Source organism: Microcaecilia unicolor, chromosome 3 (genome assembly GCF_901765095.1).
Source record: "Microcaecilia unicolor chromosome 3, aMicUni1.1, whole genome shotgun sequence".
Lineage (NCBI taxonomy): Eukaryota > Metazoa > Chordata > Amphibia > Gymnophiona > Siphonopidae > Microcaecilia > Microcaecilia unicolor.
Window position 1 is genome coordinate 94,419,289 of NC_044033.1, and position 21,241 is coordinate 94,440,529.

A 21,241-nucleotide genomic window follows, 5' to 3' on the forward strand; every position below is an offset into this window, starting at 1 on the left:
ACAGTTATTCAAATCTTATTCTCTTTTGACAGAAATTGTGCCTACATAAGTCGAGAGTTTTTGATGTAGCAATGACTTTATCTGGGGAAGTGTCAGACTTCAGCACATCTTAAGGTATGAAGAGTGGGTAACCCATCCGCCTCTGATCTCACACTCCTAGTCATCACCCCCAGCTCTTGCTCTTTCTACCTCCTGTGCTCAGTTTTCTTGCAGCCCCTCTGCTTCCCCAGCCTCAGCTCTCTTGCACTTCCTCTGCCAATTTAGGGCATGTGTTCTTACACCAGTATATAACCTGTTGTAAAGAGCTATGACTTCTGGCACTACAAAAGTGTGAAAACCCTACAGATTGCCACAACACTAAATAAAACGTAGGAATGCGTTTGCTATTAAATATGGACATACATACTGCAAGATGGAGTCAGTTACAAATGGTGACTAAGCATCTGCCATATTCAGGTCTTTGTAAGCCACATTGAGCCTGCAAATAGGTAGGAAAATGTGGGATACAAGTGCAATAAATAATACTAATTCAATGCATTTCTCTTGGCATACTCAAACTGCCTGATATTCAGTGCTGTTTAACTGGCCAGATATGGCTGAATATTAGCGCTTATTGGCTAGCCTGGTCACCGGCTATATCACGTGACGTAGCTGACTGGCTAAGTTTAGTGGTCAGATAGACCCGCTTAAATAGCAGCTCTGTCTTTGGCTGCTATAACTTAGATGGTCAGCCAATGAATATCAGCTTAACCGGCTATGTTCATAGCGGCCAAAATACCCCTGGCAATTCAATGCTGGTCACTGGATACATCCCAGAATTGAATTTCTGGGTTTATCGTCGACTGCAGGAGGCAGCCTGACTAACTCCTGCAGTCTGAATATCAGGTCAAATAAAAATTGAGAGGCAGAGAAAGCAAATAGAATGCTAGGAATTACTAGGAAAGGAATGGAAAACAAACCACAAATGAGAATGTTATAATGCATTTTGTATTGCTCCATGGTGTGACCGCACCTCAAATACTGTGTGCAATTCAGGTCACCACATCTGAAAAAAGATATAGCAGAATTAGAAAAGGTACAGAGAAGGGCGATGAAAATGATAAAGGGGATGGGATGACTTCCCTATGAAGAAAGGCTAGAGTGACTAGTGCTCTTTAGCTTGGAGAAGAGATGGATGAGGGGAGATATGATAGAGGTCTATAAAATACTGAGTGGAGTGGAATGGGTAGACGTGAATCGCTTGTTTACTCTTTCTAAAAATACTAGGACTAGAAGGCATGCAATGAAGTTACTAAGTAGTAAATTTAAAACAAACCAGAGAAAATATTTGCTCACTCAACGTGTAATTTAACTCTGGAATTTGTTGCCAGAGAATGTGGTAAAAGCAGTTAGCTTAGTAGATTTTAAAAAAGGTTTGGATAATTTCCTAAAAGTCCATAAGTCATTATTAAGATGGACTTGGGAAAATCCACTGCTTATTTCTATGATAAGCAGCATAAAATCTGTTTTACTGTTCTGGGATCTTGCCAGGTACTTGTGACCTGGATTGGCCACTGTTGGAAACTTGATGGACCTTCATTCTGTCCCAGTATGGCTTATGTTTATTTATTTATGTATTTATGAACATTTATACCCCACTTTTTTCCATTTGAAGCAGATTCAAAGTGGCTTACAATGCACAGATGAATCAATTACAATTACATTAGATAGGGGAGGAAGAACAGGGTAAGAAGGAAAAGGAAAAGGGAAGAGAGACTAAGATGGACAGTGGAAATCCAGATGCTGAGGTGGACCGGAGTGGCTCGAACAGTTCTCGGCAAGGCAAGTTCTAATGTAATCCCCATTTTACCTGCCCACCTTCCTAAAAGTGATGAGGTGTTAATGGTGACTGGCTAACACTATTCTTGCTAGGTTTTCTACCTTGAACAGGACCAGTCTAAGAATAGCAATGATTTTTTTCCATGAGTTTTCAAGATCACTTAGGTCTCTCCTGATGATGACTTGAGGGTGAAGATACAGAAGAGAATGCACAGGAGCAGAGAGGAGTGGGGATAAAGGGTATTCAGAGAGGGGCAGTATAAGGGAAGGCCAGATTCTAAATGAAAGGGTAGGGAAGAGAAAGAGGTCAAGGAGAACTTAAGGAAATAAGGTCATGGAGGGAAGCAGAAGAATAGAAAGTTATAAAATAACATTATGGACTTTTCTAAAAAAAAAACCATTTACTTGAACAAATACTGATTTACCTAGATAAAAGAGTTGCCGGGCTAAAAATACATACAATGTTCCACAGCTTTTTGCCATGCAAGGAGGAGGACTTTCTAGCGGTGTGTTTAGATCAGGGAGGAAACAAACAAGCATAGATGCATTTTCACATCCACATACATTTGTTTTTCATGGGAAAAGTATTTGTAGAAAAAGCAGGTGCAAATGTCTATGGATACGTTGTGCGCTGGGCAATATTCTAAGTGAAAGTATGCATGTATTTTCATTTTAAAAACTGGTGTAGAGACCACTGGTAGAAAGTACCCAAGGACTTTGAAAATTGCCCCCTTTAGATAGAGAAATAGTCTGAAGAACACCAAATTCTATGGAGGGGCTCCTTGAAGCATTGGGAGAAGAACATTAAGGGCCCTTTTACAAAGCTGCTTGCCACAGCTTAAAATGGCATACTGTGGGGCATCCTGAGGCATCCCTTAGTAAGTTAAAATGTGTGCATGCTACCCACACGCTGAGGAGGCATGTCTGGGGGCAGAGAGTGGGTGTTTCTGGTCCAATCAGCACAGTTGTATTACTGCACACTAATTAGCGCTAGATTAGCATGTGAGCCCTTGCCACCTACAAAATAGGTAGTGGTATGAGCTCACACACTAATTTTTGTTAATGGCAGCACGCTAATGGCAACATTAGCACATGGCATGAAAGACAGGGGATCCAAGAGCACAGAAGCAAAAGCGAGTAGCCAAAGAAGCACAAGGAGACCTGCCCTGCCCATCACCGCTTTCACTTTCACAAAGTGGTACTCTGTCGTTACAAGGTTTTTTTTTTTTACACACACGGGCAGCGTCTTTGGAAGCTTACTCATGTTCCCGCGCCAACTGCTGGGATCTGCTTTGTTTTTTAACGCTTGCTCTTCTCAAGGCAAGATCATATCTTTCCATTGGATGACTGACATTTGGAGTTTGACACTGCAACTAGACCCCTGACGCAGGCGGTTTCGCCGAAACATAGACTGAGTTGGGTCTGATGAATAAAATACAGTTGTGACACCCTTCCCCCACTCTTGAAAGCTCCTTGTGCTTCTTTGGCTACTAACATTATTAGCACAAGGCCATTAAATTGGAAAATGAAAAATCAGCCATTTTCTGGCTGTGGCAAAATGTGGCCTTAGCACTGGGGAAAGACCCATGTAAGGGTGTGCTAAGGTCTTTTTTTTTTTTCCACAGCTTTGTAAAAGGGCCCCTTAAAATGGGAAGGGAACCTGGAAAAATTCAGAAGTCACAAGAAAGAGAAAGTAAAATAAAAATGGAAAATCATGCAAACAAACTTTCCCTCCTCCCCCAAGAAATACTTCTATAGAAATAAATGGAACTGAATAGCAGTACTGGCAGTCATTTGAGTCTGAGCTAGGCCTGTCTATTTATTTAGAATATTTTCCTGTCCCCAGATGACTTACAGTCTAGGTTTGCACCTGAGGCAGTGGAGAGGTTAAGTGGTTTGTCTAGTTACAAGGAGCCTCAGTGAGACATGAACCCTGGCCTCCCAGCCTACTGTTCTAACCACTAAGCTGCTCCTTCAAGGTTAACATACAGCTCCATGTTGATAGAGTGAGACCAAACCAGTCCTGGTTTTCCAACCATTTCATGCGTGTTTTTGAATTTCATGTTTCTTGAGAAACTATGACTACATGAAATTGAAGCCATCTGTAGTATATGGTACCCGGTCAAACGAAACTGGTCAAAAGAAACCAGACAAAAAAGTTCCAAACCAAAAAAGTTCCTGACATAAAAGTCCCAGACAAAATAGACTCCTGACAAAAGGGCTTGATGAAATAGATTTATTTTTGAAAGGTATGAATTTCAAGGGTAAATTACTGAGAAAGTCCACGGCTTGTCACTTGAAAGTCCTGGCACCTGCCTACGGCTTGACTTCACTATCCACACTTGGTATCTAGTGAGAATCATAAATCTGCTTGAAAACATAATCCAGCTTGATTAAGAGTTTATTTTGTCTTGGGTTCCTTTTGTTGTGGGTTTTTTTTGGGATGGTTTTTTTTTGTCATGGTCTGTTTTGTTTGTAGTCTGTTTTGTCGGGTTTCCTTTGGTAGGTCTATTATAACGGGGTGCCGTAGTATATTTATGGCGGCCGGAATGCTTTTGGCAAATGATTATTGTAATTTGTTGTATTAAATATATTTTTTTACTGCACTGGATATATGTGAAAAAGTAAATCAGTGAAATCTCTGTAACTTTCCTCCATTGAGGTAAAAAATAACATGGATGCATCAAGCCTGCTTGGCTCATTTTCCAAAAAAACAGTGCCTCAAGAAAAGCATTCAAACAAGTAATATCTACTCCTTCCATCTTAAAATGTGTTTCCCTACTACAGAAAAGGGAGCACCTTACATTTAGGTTGCAGAGTGAGTTCCTTTCTGTAGAACACTTTGCATGAATATCATAACTGCAGTTGCCAAGGTAAATATTTCCACTGAACAACAAAGAAAGCAGTTGCATAAAGCCAGAGCAAATGAGCAAAGGGCAAGTTAAATATTCCCTGGGCAGTAGAACTTATCTCGGAGACTTTATGAAATATTGTCTTGTTTATTTTCCATGTTCAGATGAAGGAAGTTTGGGGTGGGTGTCAAAAATACTTCTTTTTCAGTTAGCTGCTAGAAATTCTTTTCAGTCATTTCATTGGTTTGTGTGAAAAACTATGACACTGGTAACAGATGTTAACAGACTTCATAAAATAAATGTGAGCTGATGTAATTTTTTTTTGCCAAGAATATTTTAAATTTGAGCACAATATCATGAGAATTTTATTAGGCAGGCACTACAACTGACACTGTGGTCTTTATACCCTGACCTTAGCTGTAGATGGAGGCTGATATTCAGCTGCATGGGGAATATATAATTTGAAATGTCTAATTTAGGTGGTTTGTTAGAGGCCTTCACTGAGTGCGGACATTGTTTGTTTAGCTGCTCAAACTTAAGCAGTACTATTCTGAATGACTATTTTGGATTTTTATTTATCTATTTATTTATTGCGTTTTTCAAAGAATTCACTCAAGGCGGTGTACAGTAAGAATATATCAAACATAAGCAATAGACGATTACAGCAGTAAAAATATTCAAATAATAATACAAAATATGGCATTGTATACTACTTACAATGTCAACACAATACGTAATAGAACATTTTAATAGACAGTGTAGGGTATAAGCAAAGATGGAACATATAGATAGGTAAGAGAGTAAGAGGAATTAGGAAAATAAGGTGACTAATTTAAAGAAAGCTGCATATGAGGTCAGAGAAATGATTAAATTTTATCTCAGCTAGGGTAAGAGTGGATAAACATGTCCTTCTGCAGTATGTGCAGCCTGCCTGTGTCACTCCTTCTCTGTGTGTGTGAAACTAAGAGGTTAGCTACTGTACTTCTTCCATTAAAGGCCTGGTTGAAAAGCAAAGTTTTCACCTGCTTCTTGAAGTAGAGATAGTCTTGTGTTAAACAGAGCTATTCATGGAGTGCATTCCAGAGTGTGGGGGTACTCCGGTGAAGGCTTGCTTGTGGGTATCATATCATGTAATGTCTTTTGGAGAGGGTGTGGTTAGGGATACCCCTTGGGAGGACCTTAGTGTCCTTGGAGGTGTGTAGAGGGTCATCCTCTTCTTCAAGTACTCGGGGTCATTTCCTTTAAGGGCCTTCAAGATCAGACATAGAGTTTTAAATTTAGCACTGTATTGTACTGGTAGCCAATGACGTTTTTTGCAAAAATGATGTGTTGTGGTCACATCAGTTGCAACCTTCTATAAGTCTTGCTGCAGCATTTTGAATCAATTGGAGCTGGTACAGACCCTTTGTAGTCAGACCATTATCCAGTCTTGATGTTATCATGGCATGCACAACTGGAATAAGATTTTCCTTCTTGATGTAAGGAGAGAGGCAGCACAGTTGTCGCAAATGTAGTAGAAGCAGTTCTTGAAGGTTGCTTGGATTTGGGGAATCAGAGTAAGTGTTGAATGTAACTGTATTCCAAGGTTCCTGACTTGTGATTTGAGGGGGAGTTCGTACTTCCCAAAAGAGATTTTGATGTCAGGTACATGCCCACTTGTGTTAGAGACCCAGAGAAGTTTGGTTTTACTTGGGTTCAGGAAAAGTTTGTTGTGCTTAGCCCATTTTTGAATTGATGTTAGTCAGGTAATCAGTTTATTCAGGGTTGTAGGTAAGTCAGGTTCAATGGGTATGAGTAGCTGCACATCATCCGCGTAGATGTAGAAGTGAGTCTTATGTGATATAGTTGTGTTAAGTTTCACCCCTGAGGCAGGCACAGTGTGCGCCAAAACATGGCCCGTGTTGGGTCAATCAAATAAAAAGACTCTCCATTGCTCCATTCTTGAAGGCTCTTTTGTGCTTTTCTTGTTGTTTTGGTTTGTGTACTTTTGGACTCTCTCTTTTGCTGTTTGTTAACTTAGATGGTTTCAAATCATGCTTATATTCAGTAACGCTGTCCATTTAGGAAGTGTGGTTGAATATTCACTCATAACTTGGAACACCTAAGTTGACAGACAGCTTGCACGTTAATTTATACATTTAGGGATAGATATTCAGCTGGCAGTGGTGAGCATTTAGCCACAGCCAGCATTATTCCCGGATATTCAATGCTGGGTCATGTCCAGGTGCTGGCATTGAATATCTGTGTTTATACAGCAAGCTGCAATATTCAGCAGTTTAAGCATCTAAGTGACATCCCATAACGATAGGACTTTGGACTTAACTATGTTTTGCTGCCATATACCCGGAAATTCAATGTCAAAGCCTGGACATGGTATAGAGGGAGTTTCTACATATGGCGCCTAAAGATCAGCACTGAAATCAGTGCCGAATAAGCGTATTCTATAAATGGCACCTAGATGTAGGCACGATATATAGAATACACTTAGCTGATATTTCAGCGCCTAAATCTAGGCACATTTACACCAACTAAAACTGTGCACACCATGGACATGGAGCGATACAGAGGCATTATAGTATCTTTGGTCTTTTTCATCATCCCTTTCCTAATAATTCCTAGCATCCTGTTTGCTTTTTTGGCCACCATCGCACACTGAGCAGAAATTTCAGTGTTATTATCTACAACAACACCTAGGTCTTTTTCTTCGTTGCTGACCCCCAAGTTGGACCCTAGCATCAGGTAAGTATGATTTGGATTATTCTTTCCAATGTGCATCACTTTGCATTTGTCCACATTAAATTTCGTCTGCCATTTGGATGCCCAGTCTTCCAATTTCCTAAGGTCTTCCTGCAATTTTTCACAGTCTGCATGTGTTTTAACAACCTTGAATAGTTTTGTGTCATCTGCAAATTTATAGGTCGAGGAATCATTTGACAACACACCCATACATATACTCCCCTGACATTGCAACATTTCTGCTGGATGTATAAACTGACTGCCTTCCACCAAAACCAGAGTCACGTGTATAATAAGCTATGGGGAGTGTTTCATAAAATGACAACTACAGATGGACCTTGTGGACTATTAAGGGTATGAGGGACGGGAGGTGGAAGGGTGAGCTGCGTACTAATTACCTATGACCTTTGGGGAAAAGAGGGGGGTGGGGGTAAGGGATATAAGTTCTGTGTCTGTTTTGAACTGTGGGATGTAGTTTACAACTGGGCTGGCTATTTGAACATTGACCCCTCTATCTACAGTAATTGCCTAGCATAAAACTCAGCTGTAATATTTCTGACAAGCACAAAAACTGTTTGGGTGGGTCACATAACATTGTTTCCTTCTATGCTAAACATATCTATCTATATATCTCTCTCTATATATCTATATAGATATAGATAGATAGATATAATAATTTATAATGTACTTTCTCACTCTCTCTCTCTCTCTTCATATAAGTCTGAGCTACCAGTAAGATCTTATGCATTATAAATTATTTGGGGGTATATTCTGAATTGAAAGTAAATTAGTTTAAATCTTTTTCCCACTGGCAATAAAACTTGCTACTGATAATTTAATTTAACAATTCCTGTTTTATGATAATGTTTAAATACCTCAGGGTCTGGATATCCCAGCATGTTAAAAATTTATAGCAATACATTTTTTTTCGCATTAGCTAAGTAATGCAATTTCCCTATTTTATAACTGGAAAGACCTGCCTTTGACATTCATTAGAAGAATGAATATAAATATAATGACCCTAACAAACATATAGATGATATGGTGCGAAAGTCTAAGGTGTTATCTAACAGTATCTTCTTGTGGAAGGGAAGGGCTGGAGGATTTCCCCTTCTTTTTAATCACTAGCCACTGCTGGTTAAATTAGACCTTGATATTCAGTGCCAGCCAGTACCAAGTACTGACGCTGAGCATGTTATCTTGGTATAGCCAATATCCACCACCATACGCAGATAACTGGGAAATTTATTGCAGTCCAACATGCCCAGTTATTTGGAACTGGCATTGATTATTGGCAGTGTCTGGATAACCTCCAAGTTCGCACCAACTCCATCCCATAAAGCCTCAGCAGATATGTGGAGGCTCTTTCTGAATAAGTGCTGCTGAAATTTTGGGTATGGTCTGGCCTGCGGAATTTATTTGGATAGGAGCATGCAGAACATTTACTTTTTTTTTTCATATCATTTCATTTTGGGTTTTGCTTTCTTTCTTTCTTTCCTTCTATTCTGTAATAGTGGGCTCTACTTGGTGTGCACTAAGGCAGTGGTTGCTAAACCTGGTCCTGGAGGCACCCCAGCCAGTCAGGTTTTCAGGATTTGCATGCACTGCCTCCACCTCATGTAAACTCTCTCTTGAATATTCATTGTGAATATCCTGAAAATCTGACTGACTGGAGTGCCTCCAGCAGGGGCATAGCTACGTGGGGCCATGGGGGCCTGGGCCCCTGTAGATTTGGTCCTGGACCCACCTGCCGACGACCCTCTTGACCCCCCTCCCGCCGCCAACCCTTCCCCGCCGTAGCCGTGTGCTACCTTTGCTGGCGGGGGACCCCAACCCTCGCCAGCCGAGGTCCTCTTGCTTCCTGCTTCATTCTGTTTCTGATGTTCTGTTTCAGTGAGTCTGACGTCCTGCACGTACAACGTGCAGGACGTCAGAAACAGAACGAAGCCTTGCGTGGGAAGCAAGAGGACCTCGGCTGGCGGGGATTGGGGTCCCTCGCCAGCAAAGGTAGGCGATGATGGTGGCGGTGGGGGAGGGTTGGTGGCGGGAGGGGGGTTGAGAGGGTCGTCGGCAGGGGGGGGGGCAAAGTTGGTGGTGAATTCCACAGCAGAAGACAGACGTTTTGGGAACCTTGGAGTTGAGGCTGGAGTACATGAGTTTGGGCTCGGCAAAACCTCCAGCCCTACAGGCTGTTTCAGCACTCTTCCAACAGGGTTGCAGCTTCAACAGGCTCTGCTCCAAACTCAAACACTACGCACCTCCATGGACCATTAAGCAATCAATTGGACTGGTTGGTGGGGCAACAGGCACCCAGAAAGACCTCTGAGCCTGCCCCCTTTCTGCTTCCCCATAATCAAGACAAAATGAAACCTCAAAGAAGCTTTACAAAGGATTTTACACTGGCAAAATCCTTATCCAATCGAGGCCTTAACCCATTCATCTATGCAGATGATGTTACAATCTACATTCCCTTCAGACATACTCTGACTGAAATAACCAATGAAATCAATGATGGCCTGAACATCATGGACTCTTGGGCAAACTCATTCCAATTGAAACTGAACACTGAAAAAACACACTGCCGTATCCTCTCATCTCAACATAGCACTTACAAACCCGCAACCTTAAACACCCCAGGACATACACTCCTGATCTCAGACAGCCTAAAAATACTCGGAGTCACAATCGACCGCAATCTCACCCTCGAGAGCCAAGTAAAAACCATAATAAAGAAAATGTTTTACTCATTGTGGAAACTCAAATGAATAAAACCTTTCTTCCCGAGGGAAACCTTTCATAAATTAATACAATTTATGGTCCTAAGCCACACAGATTACTGCAATGGAATCTATGCGGGTTGCAAAGAACAACTCACAAAAAAACTCCAAACCGCCCAAAACACAGCACCCAGATTGATATATGGTAAAACATGATTCGTAAGCACTAAACCCCTCTGTGAAAAGCTGCACTGGCTCCCTATCAAAGAACGGATCTTCTTCAAAATCTGCACCTTGGTCCATAAAATCATCTACAGCGTTGTCCCAGGATATATGAGTTACCAATTGTAACGGCAAATGCCTTTACAGTTACTTGTAAGCCACATTGAGCCTGCAAATAGGTGGGAAAATGTGGGGTATAAATGTAATAAATAAATAAATAAGAGGTCCATTGCCCTTCAGTACATGCCTGCCATCTTGGATCTCTCCATGTTTGTCTGTCTGTAACCTTATTTCATCTCCTATATCAGGTAGAGTGATATTGTGAAGTATAATTTTAAGTATTAGAGATCCCATTGTTGATGGAAGCGGTGCAAAGAAAAGCTACGAGAATGGTACGGGATTTGCGTTCCAAGACGTATGAGGAGAGACTTGCTGACCTGAACATGTATACCCTGGAGGAAAGGAGGAACAGGGGTGATATGATACAGACGTTCAAATATTTGAAAGGTATTAATCGGCAAACAAATCTTTTCCGGAGATGGGAAGGCGGTAGAACGAGAGGACATGAAATGAGGTTGAAGGGGGGCAGCCTCAGGAAAGATGTCAGGAAGTATTTTTTCACGGAGAGGGTGGTGGATGCTTGGAATGCCCTCCCACAGGAGGTGGTGGAGATGAAAACGGTAACGGAATTCAAACATGCGTGGGATATGCATAAAGGAATCCTGTGCAGAAGGAATGGATCCTCAGAAGCTTAGCCGAAATTGGGTGGCGGAGCAGGTGGGGGGAAGAGGGGTTGGTGGTTGGGAGGTGAGGATAGTGGAGAGCAGACTTATACGGTCTGTGCCAAAGCCGGTGATGGGAGGTGGGACCGGTGGTTGGGAGGCGGGAAGTACTGCTGCGCAGACTTGTACGGTCTGTGCCCTGAATAAGGCAGGTACAAATCAAGGTAAGGTTTACACATATGTTTGTCTTGTTGGGCAGACTGGATGGACCGTGCAGGTCTTTTTCTGCTGTCATCTACTATGTATGTTACTATGATTAAGAAGGGCTTGCCTTGGATTTAGACCTGTGGAAGGCAGAGCCATGCATTGGTAAAGATTTGGGGTTAATTTTCAATTTTTTGGCCTTTTTCTGATTTTCAGACATTTAAAAATTTGTTTTAGACATTTGTTTTATTAAAAATGTTTTAAATGAACACTGAATTTTTAACATGCACAAATCAATTTTACATGCATGAAGTTGTACATTAACATGCATTAAATCAATTCTGAGTCACTAAACATTTTAAAAACATGCTAACAGTTGCACATTCATAGTGGAAGGATTAGTAATCAACACACCATGCCTAGTGGGAATACACATTTTATACTTCTTTATTTGCAAATGAAACTAGCAATGATACTTGCTGAGATATTTATTCAAGCTGTGGATTATATTAGAGGTGACTTGCCATTATCCAGTTTTCAAGCACAGAAGTGGCCAGTGGGTTCCCATTACTATGATCACATGCATAACTATTATATTAATTCCTCATTTTTCCTTTTCTTTAAACTCCTCCACCCTAAACAACATGCTCAGTAGACACGTGGAAGGGCATTTTCGAATGGGGACACTCATCTCTAAGGACGACCCGGCGAAGGGGCGGGGAAACTCGTATTATCAAAACAAGATGGGCATCCATCTTTCGATTTGATAATACAGTCAGGGATGCCCAAATCTCAACATTTAGGTCGACCTTAGATATGGTTGACCTAAATGTTGAGATGGTCGACCTTAGAGATGGTCGTCCCCAGTTTTCGGCCATAATGGAAACCAAGGACGCCCATCTCAAAAACGACCAAATCCAAGCCCTTTGGTCGTGGGAGGAGCCAGCATTCGTAGTGCACTGGTCCCCCTGACATGCCAGGCTACCAACCGCGCACCCTAGGGGGCACTGCAGTGGAATTCACAAATTGCTCCCAGGTACATAGCTCCCTTACCTTGTGTGCTGAGCCCCCCAAACCCACTCCCCACAACTGTACACCACTACCATAGTCCTAAGGGCTGCATAGCGGCTGGAAAAAAATGTTTAAACATTTTGTTTGGGTGAGAGGGGGTTGGTGACCACTGGGGGAGCAAGGGGAGGTCATCCCCAATTCCCTCCAGTGGTCATCTGGTCAGTTCGGGCACCTTTTCGAGGCTTGGTCATGAAAAAAATTGGACCAAGTAAAATCGGCCAAATGCTCGTCAGGGACGCCCTCCTTTTTTCCATTATTGGCCGAGGATGCCTATGCCTTAATCACGCCCCAGTCCCACCTTCGGTACGGTGCCAACATGCCCCCATAAACTTTGGTCATCCCCATGACAGAAAGCAGTTGAGGGCGCCCAAAACTGGCTTTTGATTATGCCGATTTGGGCGACCCTGAGAGAAGGACGCTCATCTCCCGATTTGTGTCGGAAGATGGGTGCCCTTCTCTTTCGAAAATTCCCCTGATAGGATCCCTTGTGACTTGCTGGGGTGGAAGAAATTTTCCCTTGACACTCACCTCCTCTTCTTCAGCTGGTTGGGATCACAGCATTTGCACTTGCTCCTTCCCTGGGACTGAGTGTAACACATTTATGCAATGTGCCCAGTCCCAGTCAGTTATAACGGGCAGGAGATTGGAGTCATAGGATAGACTTTAATCCTCAATTTTAATGCTATTTTTTAAAGTGCTAATAATACAAAAAATCCTATTGTATTTATATTTCAATAGTCTAATGCCTTTCTCTATCAGGTTTTAGTGGTTCTGAAATCTGCTAGATGAGAACAGCTGTGAATTATTAGACACATTGATAATACAGCCTGGACAATGACAGTACAACTCTTTCTACACTAGTGTGCCCATGTGATCAGTTCTGGTCTTGAAGGACCACCCACGAAGGTGAGAGAGGAATTCAGTCTCTAGGTGAGAACAATTTTTGGCCTCTTTCCTAAGATTGCTAACAGTAGTGCCAAATCATGATAGACAAATTTGTCATGTGGGCACTTGCCCACAAGAAATGGACTGCAACCGTGACTCATTTAAGTTGTTGCAGATGTTAATTTATGTTGATGCTACCTAGTGACTTATAGTTATATCTCACTGTCTTCCTACTTCCTGGTTGTTTTGATCTTTAACCTTTAGTTGTAATACAACATGGTTCCTGTGCACTGTTATATTTTGTGTGTCTATTTCTAACTCTGAAATATGGTGCCAGAAGTTTCTGAGCCTATGCTGTTTTCCTGCCTGTAATGGAGAGAGTTTCCAGAGTGCAGTAGGGTTCAGATCTGTGAGTGCACAGCAAGGTATGCAGTGATTATTTATCAGACTAAGAAGATTGCCCATGCTCTTCCTTAATGGAGAAGAACAAAAACATTCCTGCATCATGGCAGCTGCTAACAGCATTCTACCCCCAAAGGGCATGAGGTTAGTGGTGACTTAAGTGGCAATTGGGAGAATTCCAGTTTGAAGACTACTCTCTAACAACAGGTTTATGTGAGAAGCCAGCTGAAGACCAGGTAGCTACGTTGAGAAGTATGATGGGAAAAACAGCTCTTTGGCGTTGCCAATGAGTGCACAAAGCACTATCTCTTAAGAGAACTTGACTTGTCTCTGAATACAGCCACTGAACCAACTTGCTACTGAGAACTATAGAACAGTACTGGCAGGCTGACGGTGTTAATGCAAGACAGAAGAATCAGTGAAGTGTGGATCCATTCCTTCTGCACAGGATTCCTTTATGGGATAGGCATAAAGGAATCCTGTGCAGAAGGAATGGATCCACAGAAGCTTAGCTGAAATTGGGTGGCGGGGGGAAGAGGGGTTGGTGGTTGAGAGGCTAGGATAGGGGAGGGCAGACCTATACGGGGTCTGTGCCAGAGCTGGTGATGGGAGGCGGGACTGGTGGTTGGGAGGCGGGAAATACTGCTGGACAGACTTATACGATCTGTGCCCTGAAAAAGACAGGTACAAATCAAGGTAAGGTATACACATATGAGTTTATCGTGGGCAGACTAGATGGACCGTGCAGGTCTTTTTCTGCCGTCATCTACTATGTTACTATGTAATTCAACATGCAACAGAGGCAACTCACCTGCAACCACATGCAGTATGTAAGAACTGTGGCCAATGCACATGGGCAAGTGGAAGAATACTGTCCAGCATATGGAAAAACATGTCGGCTCTGCAGTGGCCCAAATTGTTTAGAGAGTGTGCCTATCAAGCAGGAAGCAAAGTACAGCAAGTATGTTGACTTGGAAACCACCTAGGAGGTAGCTAGTGTACAAAGGTTTAAAATAAATAAATAAGTTGGAAAAGATAGCAGAATCAGATGATGCAGACTTGCTCAGCAGTGATACAGTGTACTCAAAAGAGTGCCTTGACACTACAGGGGTAATTCTATAAAGTGTCACTTAGATGTAGGCATATTGATGCAGCGTGGGGAGCCTCTGTGCTCCCAGATTCTGTGACAGAATACTAGGTAAACCCTAGAATACTAGGTAAACACACTACCAACAGCTGTGAAACCAATGTACAACTACCTAAACGTCCGTAAATTAGTTAACCTGTTTGAGAAGGCATACCCTACCGATCCAACCTAAACGCCTGATCTCGGCAACACAACAAAAGTAAAGCACTTAATGGTCATAACACAACTCTTCCGCTGACTGTTCCTCATGAACTTCTTATTACCACAACATCACTTTGTATTTGTTCACACCGGAGTCCGCAAACGCCCTCCGGTACTATGTAAGCCACATTGAGCCTGCAAATAGGTGGGAAAATGTGGGATAGAAATGTGACCAATAAAAATAAATAAAAATTGCTGTGCCTAAATGTAGGGACGCCCACTTTTGCCAGGCTATGGCAGGTGTACATGGGTGCACCTCAGTGCAACAAGCAGTGCACACAACTTACAATATGCTATAAGTTGTGCGTGTAAGTAGAAGACACACCCATGTCCCGCCCATGCTTCACCCAGGTGTACATCCCTTACAGTTTAACTTAAAAAAAAAAACCCGGGAGAAATGTGTTGGAAAAACTATTACCCCATCATAATTGTTAAATGCTACTGAAATTGTAGGTAATAAAGTATTAAACCAATGATACAAAAAAATTAAAAATAAAATTTATAGTGATGTGCTCAGTAACTCAAAGTGCCAGATATCAATAAATTGAGAAGGCAACTGATTGAAACATCACAGCACAATACAGCACAAAACAATGATAAGTACACCTTTATAGAAGACACACCCATGTCCCGCCCATGCTTCACCCAGGTGTACATCCCTTACAGTTTAACTTAAAAAAAAAAACCCGGGAGAAATGTGTTGGAAAAACTATTACCCCATCATAATTGTTAAATGCTACTGAAATTGTAGGTAATAAAGTATTAAACCAATGATACAAAAAAATTAAAAATAAAATTTATAGTGATGTGCTCAGTAACTCAAAGTGCCAGATATCAATAAATTGAGAAGGCAACTGATTGAAACATCACAGCACAATACAGCACAAAACAATGATAAGTACACCTTTATAGACACTTAGAGGGGCACTTTTGATATGACATCTAAATCTGATTATGGATGTTTTCAGTAAAATGTCCAAAAATCAAGTGGCGAACATAATGATTTCCGAACCAGAAAAACATCTGTCTTTTGTTTTGAAAATGGCTATTTGCTAGATGTTTTTGTACTCAGTGCATCTATTTTTTTTGGACCATTGTTGATAAAAAAAAAAATCCAAAGGAAAAATGAAAAAAACAACCCAAGTCAATAGGATATTTGAGAGGTCAGCATTCTTAGTGGACTGGCCACACAGACATCTCACCAGAGCAATGGGGCACCATAGGGGACACTGCAGTGGACTTCACATGAAGGGTCTCAGATACACATCTTACCCTTTCCTCTTATATTGTATGGTTAGCCCTCCAAACCCACCAAAACCTACTGCACCCAACTGTACACCAATACAATAGCTCTTATACTACTACTACTTATCATTTCTAAAGCGCTACTAGACATACGCAGTGTTGTACACTTGACCATGAAGAGACAGTCCCTGCTCGACAGAGTTTACAATCTAATTAGGACAGACAAACAGGACAAACAAGAGATAAGGGAATATTAAAGTGAGGATGATAAAATAAGTGTTCTGAACAAGTGAATAAGGGTTAGGAGTTAAAAGCAGCATCAAAAAGGTGTCCCCTATGTATAGGTACAGTAGGTTTTGGATGGCTCACACTTTCCACTACAAGTGTAACAGTTAGAGTGGGATACGGGCCTGGTTCCCCTTCTCTACAATGCATTGCACCAACCACATCTGTAGCTGTCATACAGGCTGATATGTACTGTTTCTTTCACATCCTTGGGAATGGGAGGGGGTTGGCGACCGCTGGGGGAGTAAGGGGGTCATGCTTTAATCCTTCCAGTGGTCATATATGGCACCTGTTTGTGACTTAGTTGAGATTGAAACAGGTCTAGACCAACATGTCTATCTTTTAGCCCTGGACGTTTTTGCTTTGTTCCATTAAGGCAGAAAAACGTCCAAGTTTTGGGAACACCCAAATTCTGCCCCCAACAAGCTCCCTTGTGATTTGGACACACTGCATACGAACTATATAGAAAAATATATTAAAATGGGTTTCAAAAATAGTGATTTGGACATTTTGACAAAACAAACCTCCATCTGCTGTTTTGTGCTGCTTTTTGGATGTTTCGAAAATGAGCCCTTAATATATCTCAAAAACAACAAGGATTGTACTTATCTGGGTGCCAGCCAAACTGCTATAACTTGTTGTGTTGCTGTATGTAGCAACAATATGGATGTCCTCAATATTTGTGATCGTAGTCATTCAAAAGTGCAATTGTTCATGTTCCCATATCTCCAACACAGATTTGAAATGAGATGAAATGAAAACCTCTGTAATGTGCTCCTTCCCTCCTGAAATCCAAGAAAAATCTCCTGTGGCATGGCCCAGGCTCCATTCCTGCTACTATAATCGCTAAACAGTTACATGCTATGCGCATGCTACTTACTGCATCCTAAAACAACAGTGTTTAGGGCACCTGCATGCTTAAATGGCTCTTTTTGCCGCATTTATTCATGCTAAGTGTGCACAACTTCAAGTGTGCAGTTATAGAATTGATTTTAATGCACATTTTCCCACCTATTTGCAGGCTCAATGTGGCTTACATAGTACCGTAAAGGCAATCGCCAAGTCTGGTAGGGAACAAATACAATTAGATGTTAGGATGGAATAGGGTAGATAAGATTCAGGCAACTTAGGGGGGTAGAGGATAGGAGAGGTAAGATAATGTCCAATATGATCTTTGGTGTTGATATGTTGCAGGGTTGAGGCATTTATGTTGGGTCGTTAGGGTACACCTTTCTGAACAGATGGGTCTTTAGTGATTTTCTGAATTGTAGATGGTTGTAGATGTTTTCACAGCTTGTGGCAGTGCATTCCACAGTCGTGTACTTATGTAGGAAAAGTTGGACGCATATGTTGTTTTGTATTTAAGTCCTTTGCAATTTGGGTAGTGGAGATTCAGGTAAGTCCATGATGAACTGATTCTATTTCTAGTTGGGAGATTAATCAGGTCAGTCATTTAACCTGGGACTTCACCGTAGATGATCTTGTGGACCAGGGTGCAGGTCTGTGAACCTCAGATTGAATAATATGATACAACCTTGTCAGCCGGGGCAACATGTAACGTCATGTGTCTGAAAGACAAAATGAGGTTAACACCAAGGGCACCCCTGCAGCCAAGCAGTATCAAACTGAAGTTATATTCGGGGGAGCTCATGCCATCCTTGGGGCATTTTCAAATGCAGTGCAGCAAACGTGGATACACTCTTAGGCCTGAATTTGAGATAGTGAAAGCAAATCAGAAGAAGTCTTTGCTGTCTGGTTTTGACATGTGCTATGAGTACCTTAGGCGGATTCAGTTCCCCATTTATGCAGAGCTGAACCACGTAGAACATCGGTGCACCAGACTACTGTCAAGACACAGCTTATCAGTGCCTATGACAATGTCTTCCATGCCTCAGTCGAGTCTGCGCAGGCAACAGATAGGCAGAAGGCCTGTAAAATCCAGACTGGCAGAAAGATGGTGAAATACTACAAAGCAGACTGAAATAGTCCAATAAAGAATTTTATTGTATAAAACAGCAGCATGAGAGGGGTAATCATATAATGCCAACTCAGCCAAGTTTCAGCCATACAAGGCTGCTTCAGGGGCAATAATTATTGTTAAGAATAAAAAAAAGAATAACTATCTAGAAATGATAAAGTCAAAACATATAAATATATAAACATTCATAATAAAACCGAAGCAGCCTTGTATGGGTGAAACTCGGCTGAGTCGTGCATTTGTGTGATTACCCCTCCTGTGCTTCTGTTTTATACAATAATATTCTTCTGTGGACTATTTTGGACTGCTTTTCAGTGGAGCCTCTTCCAGGAGAAGTCCATTTTGAACTCAATCCCAGTGTTTCACCAGTACAATGTGATCCATACAATGTACCAGTTACTATAAAGGTAGATATGAAAGCCCAGTTAGAAAAGCATGAAGCAGATGGTCATATCATCCTATGACTAAACCAACTGATTGGATTAACAATATGGCTACAGTAAAGAAAGAAAGAAAGCCTGAGAAGCTGAGAATTTGTATTAATCCAAAGTTTATAGACATCTTTCATGACAGCACTTGAAGATGTCTTATACAAGCTAATCAAAGATTGCTTGTTTACACCTGTTGACGCAAAGGAAGCATTCTTGCAATGCAAGTTAGATGAGAAAAGTAGTCTCATGCCCGTATTCTGGATCCCACAGGGCAGGAAAGAGGGCTCAACTACCATGTGGAGCCTCTGTAGTGTCAGAAGCAGCATGAGCATTTGACTGGGCTCAGAAAGCACTGAGTCAGTAACAGATGACATCCTCAACATTGGCTGTGGCGACTCTAATGGGAAAACAGAGCATGACCTTAATAGCCCTAAAGGATCACTGCATGCAGGGGCAGCTACAGCTCAGTGTGAAGAAATACAATTCAAAGTGAAGGAAGCCTGCTTCTGTGGAGATATCCTGACTTCACAGGGCTTGAAAGCAAACCTGGAGGAGATTAAAGCCATACTGGATATGCCATTTTTTGCAGATGTAAAATCAGTGCAGCGCTTCATTGAGTTTGGAACCTACCTAGAAAAATTCACGCCATGTCTGTCTAAGATATGTGAGCCCTTAAGAAGGGCTTTTGGATAAGGATGCAGTTTGGAACTGACCAGGCAGTGCAGAACATAAAGCGCTTGGTCACAGATACCCATGATGAGGTACAGTGACGTCACAAGCCAATTGTGATACAGGATGGCTAGCAAAAATGGGCTTGGATGTTGCTTAATGCAGGATAGTCAGAGCCAGTGGCTTTTATTTCCAGGGCATTTACCCCAGCTGAACAAAATTATGCACAAATTGAAAAAGAATGACTCAGCATTGTATTCGCCCGCCAGCGTTTTCATCATTACCTCTATAGCTGAGACATAATTACAGCTGAAACTGATAGCAATCTTCATAACGCTTGATTGCGTGCACCCAAATGACTTCAGAGCATACTGTTGATGTTGCAACATTACAACTTCAACGTTGTTTATAAGCCATGACATGAGATATTTATTAGTGATATACAAAGCTGAGCCCCTACAAACAACCATCAGCAATCTGAACACCTCAGGGTTTGTTGGGTGCAACAAGAGCAAACTGACATTGCACAAATCAACCAGAAGATTGTCTGAATGTCACAGAGCAGAAGCTGCATCAGATCATACAGCAAGAAATGAGATCTTGTAAGTACTTAAGTCTGTAGTCCTTACTGGAGGGCCAGACTTGGAGGAGGAAACACCAGGTGGAATTAGGGAATATAGGTCTTTCAGGGATGAAACCAGCATACATACATAATGGCATTTTATTCAAAGGGTCAAGGGTTATTATATCCAATTCACTGCGACCAGAGCTGCTAAAATGTGTACATTCAAGCCACATTGGTGGTGAAGGATGTTACTAGCTGGCCCTTGATACCTTTTATTGACTTAACATGTAAGGTGAGATCAAAGACTTTGTGAGCATTTGATCCAACTGCATTGAATATGCATGTGAACAGCAGAAGGAAACAATGATGTCACATGCTATATTAGTGTGGTCTTGGCAGAATGTCAGCATGGACTTACCTAACATTGCTGGGAAAGATTCCTGTTGAGACTTCAGAGAAACTGAACTTGAGTTCAGTTCATGTGCTGGCATGAATTTCCAGACATGTCTGCTGATGTCAGAAGGAAGTGTTACAAAACACAGTTTGTGTTCTATGATCAACCTGATTGAGTGATCTCAAGTAATGGCTCTCATTTTACTTGTATGCAGTTTAAAAAGTTTTATGCTGAGTGGGGGTTTGGACATGGTACTACATCACCAAGGCACCACCCTTAATGGCAAAGCTGAATCTGCTGTGAAGGAACTGAAGAACCTATGTAACAAGGAATAAAAGGATGGTGATGATCCATGGGAAGCTGTATTGCATTGGAGGATCACACCAACAGAGGACATGGACAGCAGTCCAGTGTGGTGCCCAGTGTCAAGGAGACTGAAGACATCTCTGCCAATAGCCAGCAAGATACTTGAGCCCATTGTGATACTAGGTGTGTCAGGAAAATTTGAACACAAGAGGCAAGTTTTTAAGTCAAGATATGACATATTTGCATATTTGTGGAGGAGTGGCCTAGTGGTTAGAGTGGTGGACTTTGGTCCTGGGGAACTGGGTTCAATTCCCACTGCAGGCACAGGCAGCTCCTTGTGACTCTGGGCAAGTCACTTAACCCTCCATTGCCCCAGGTACAAATAAGTACC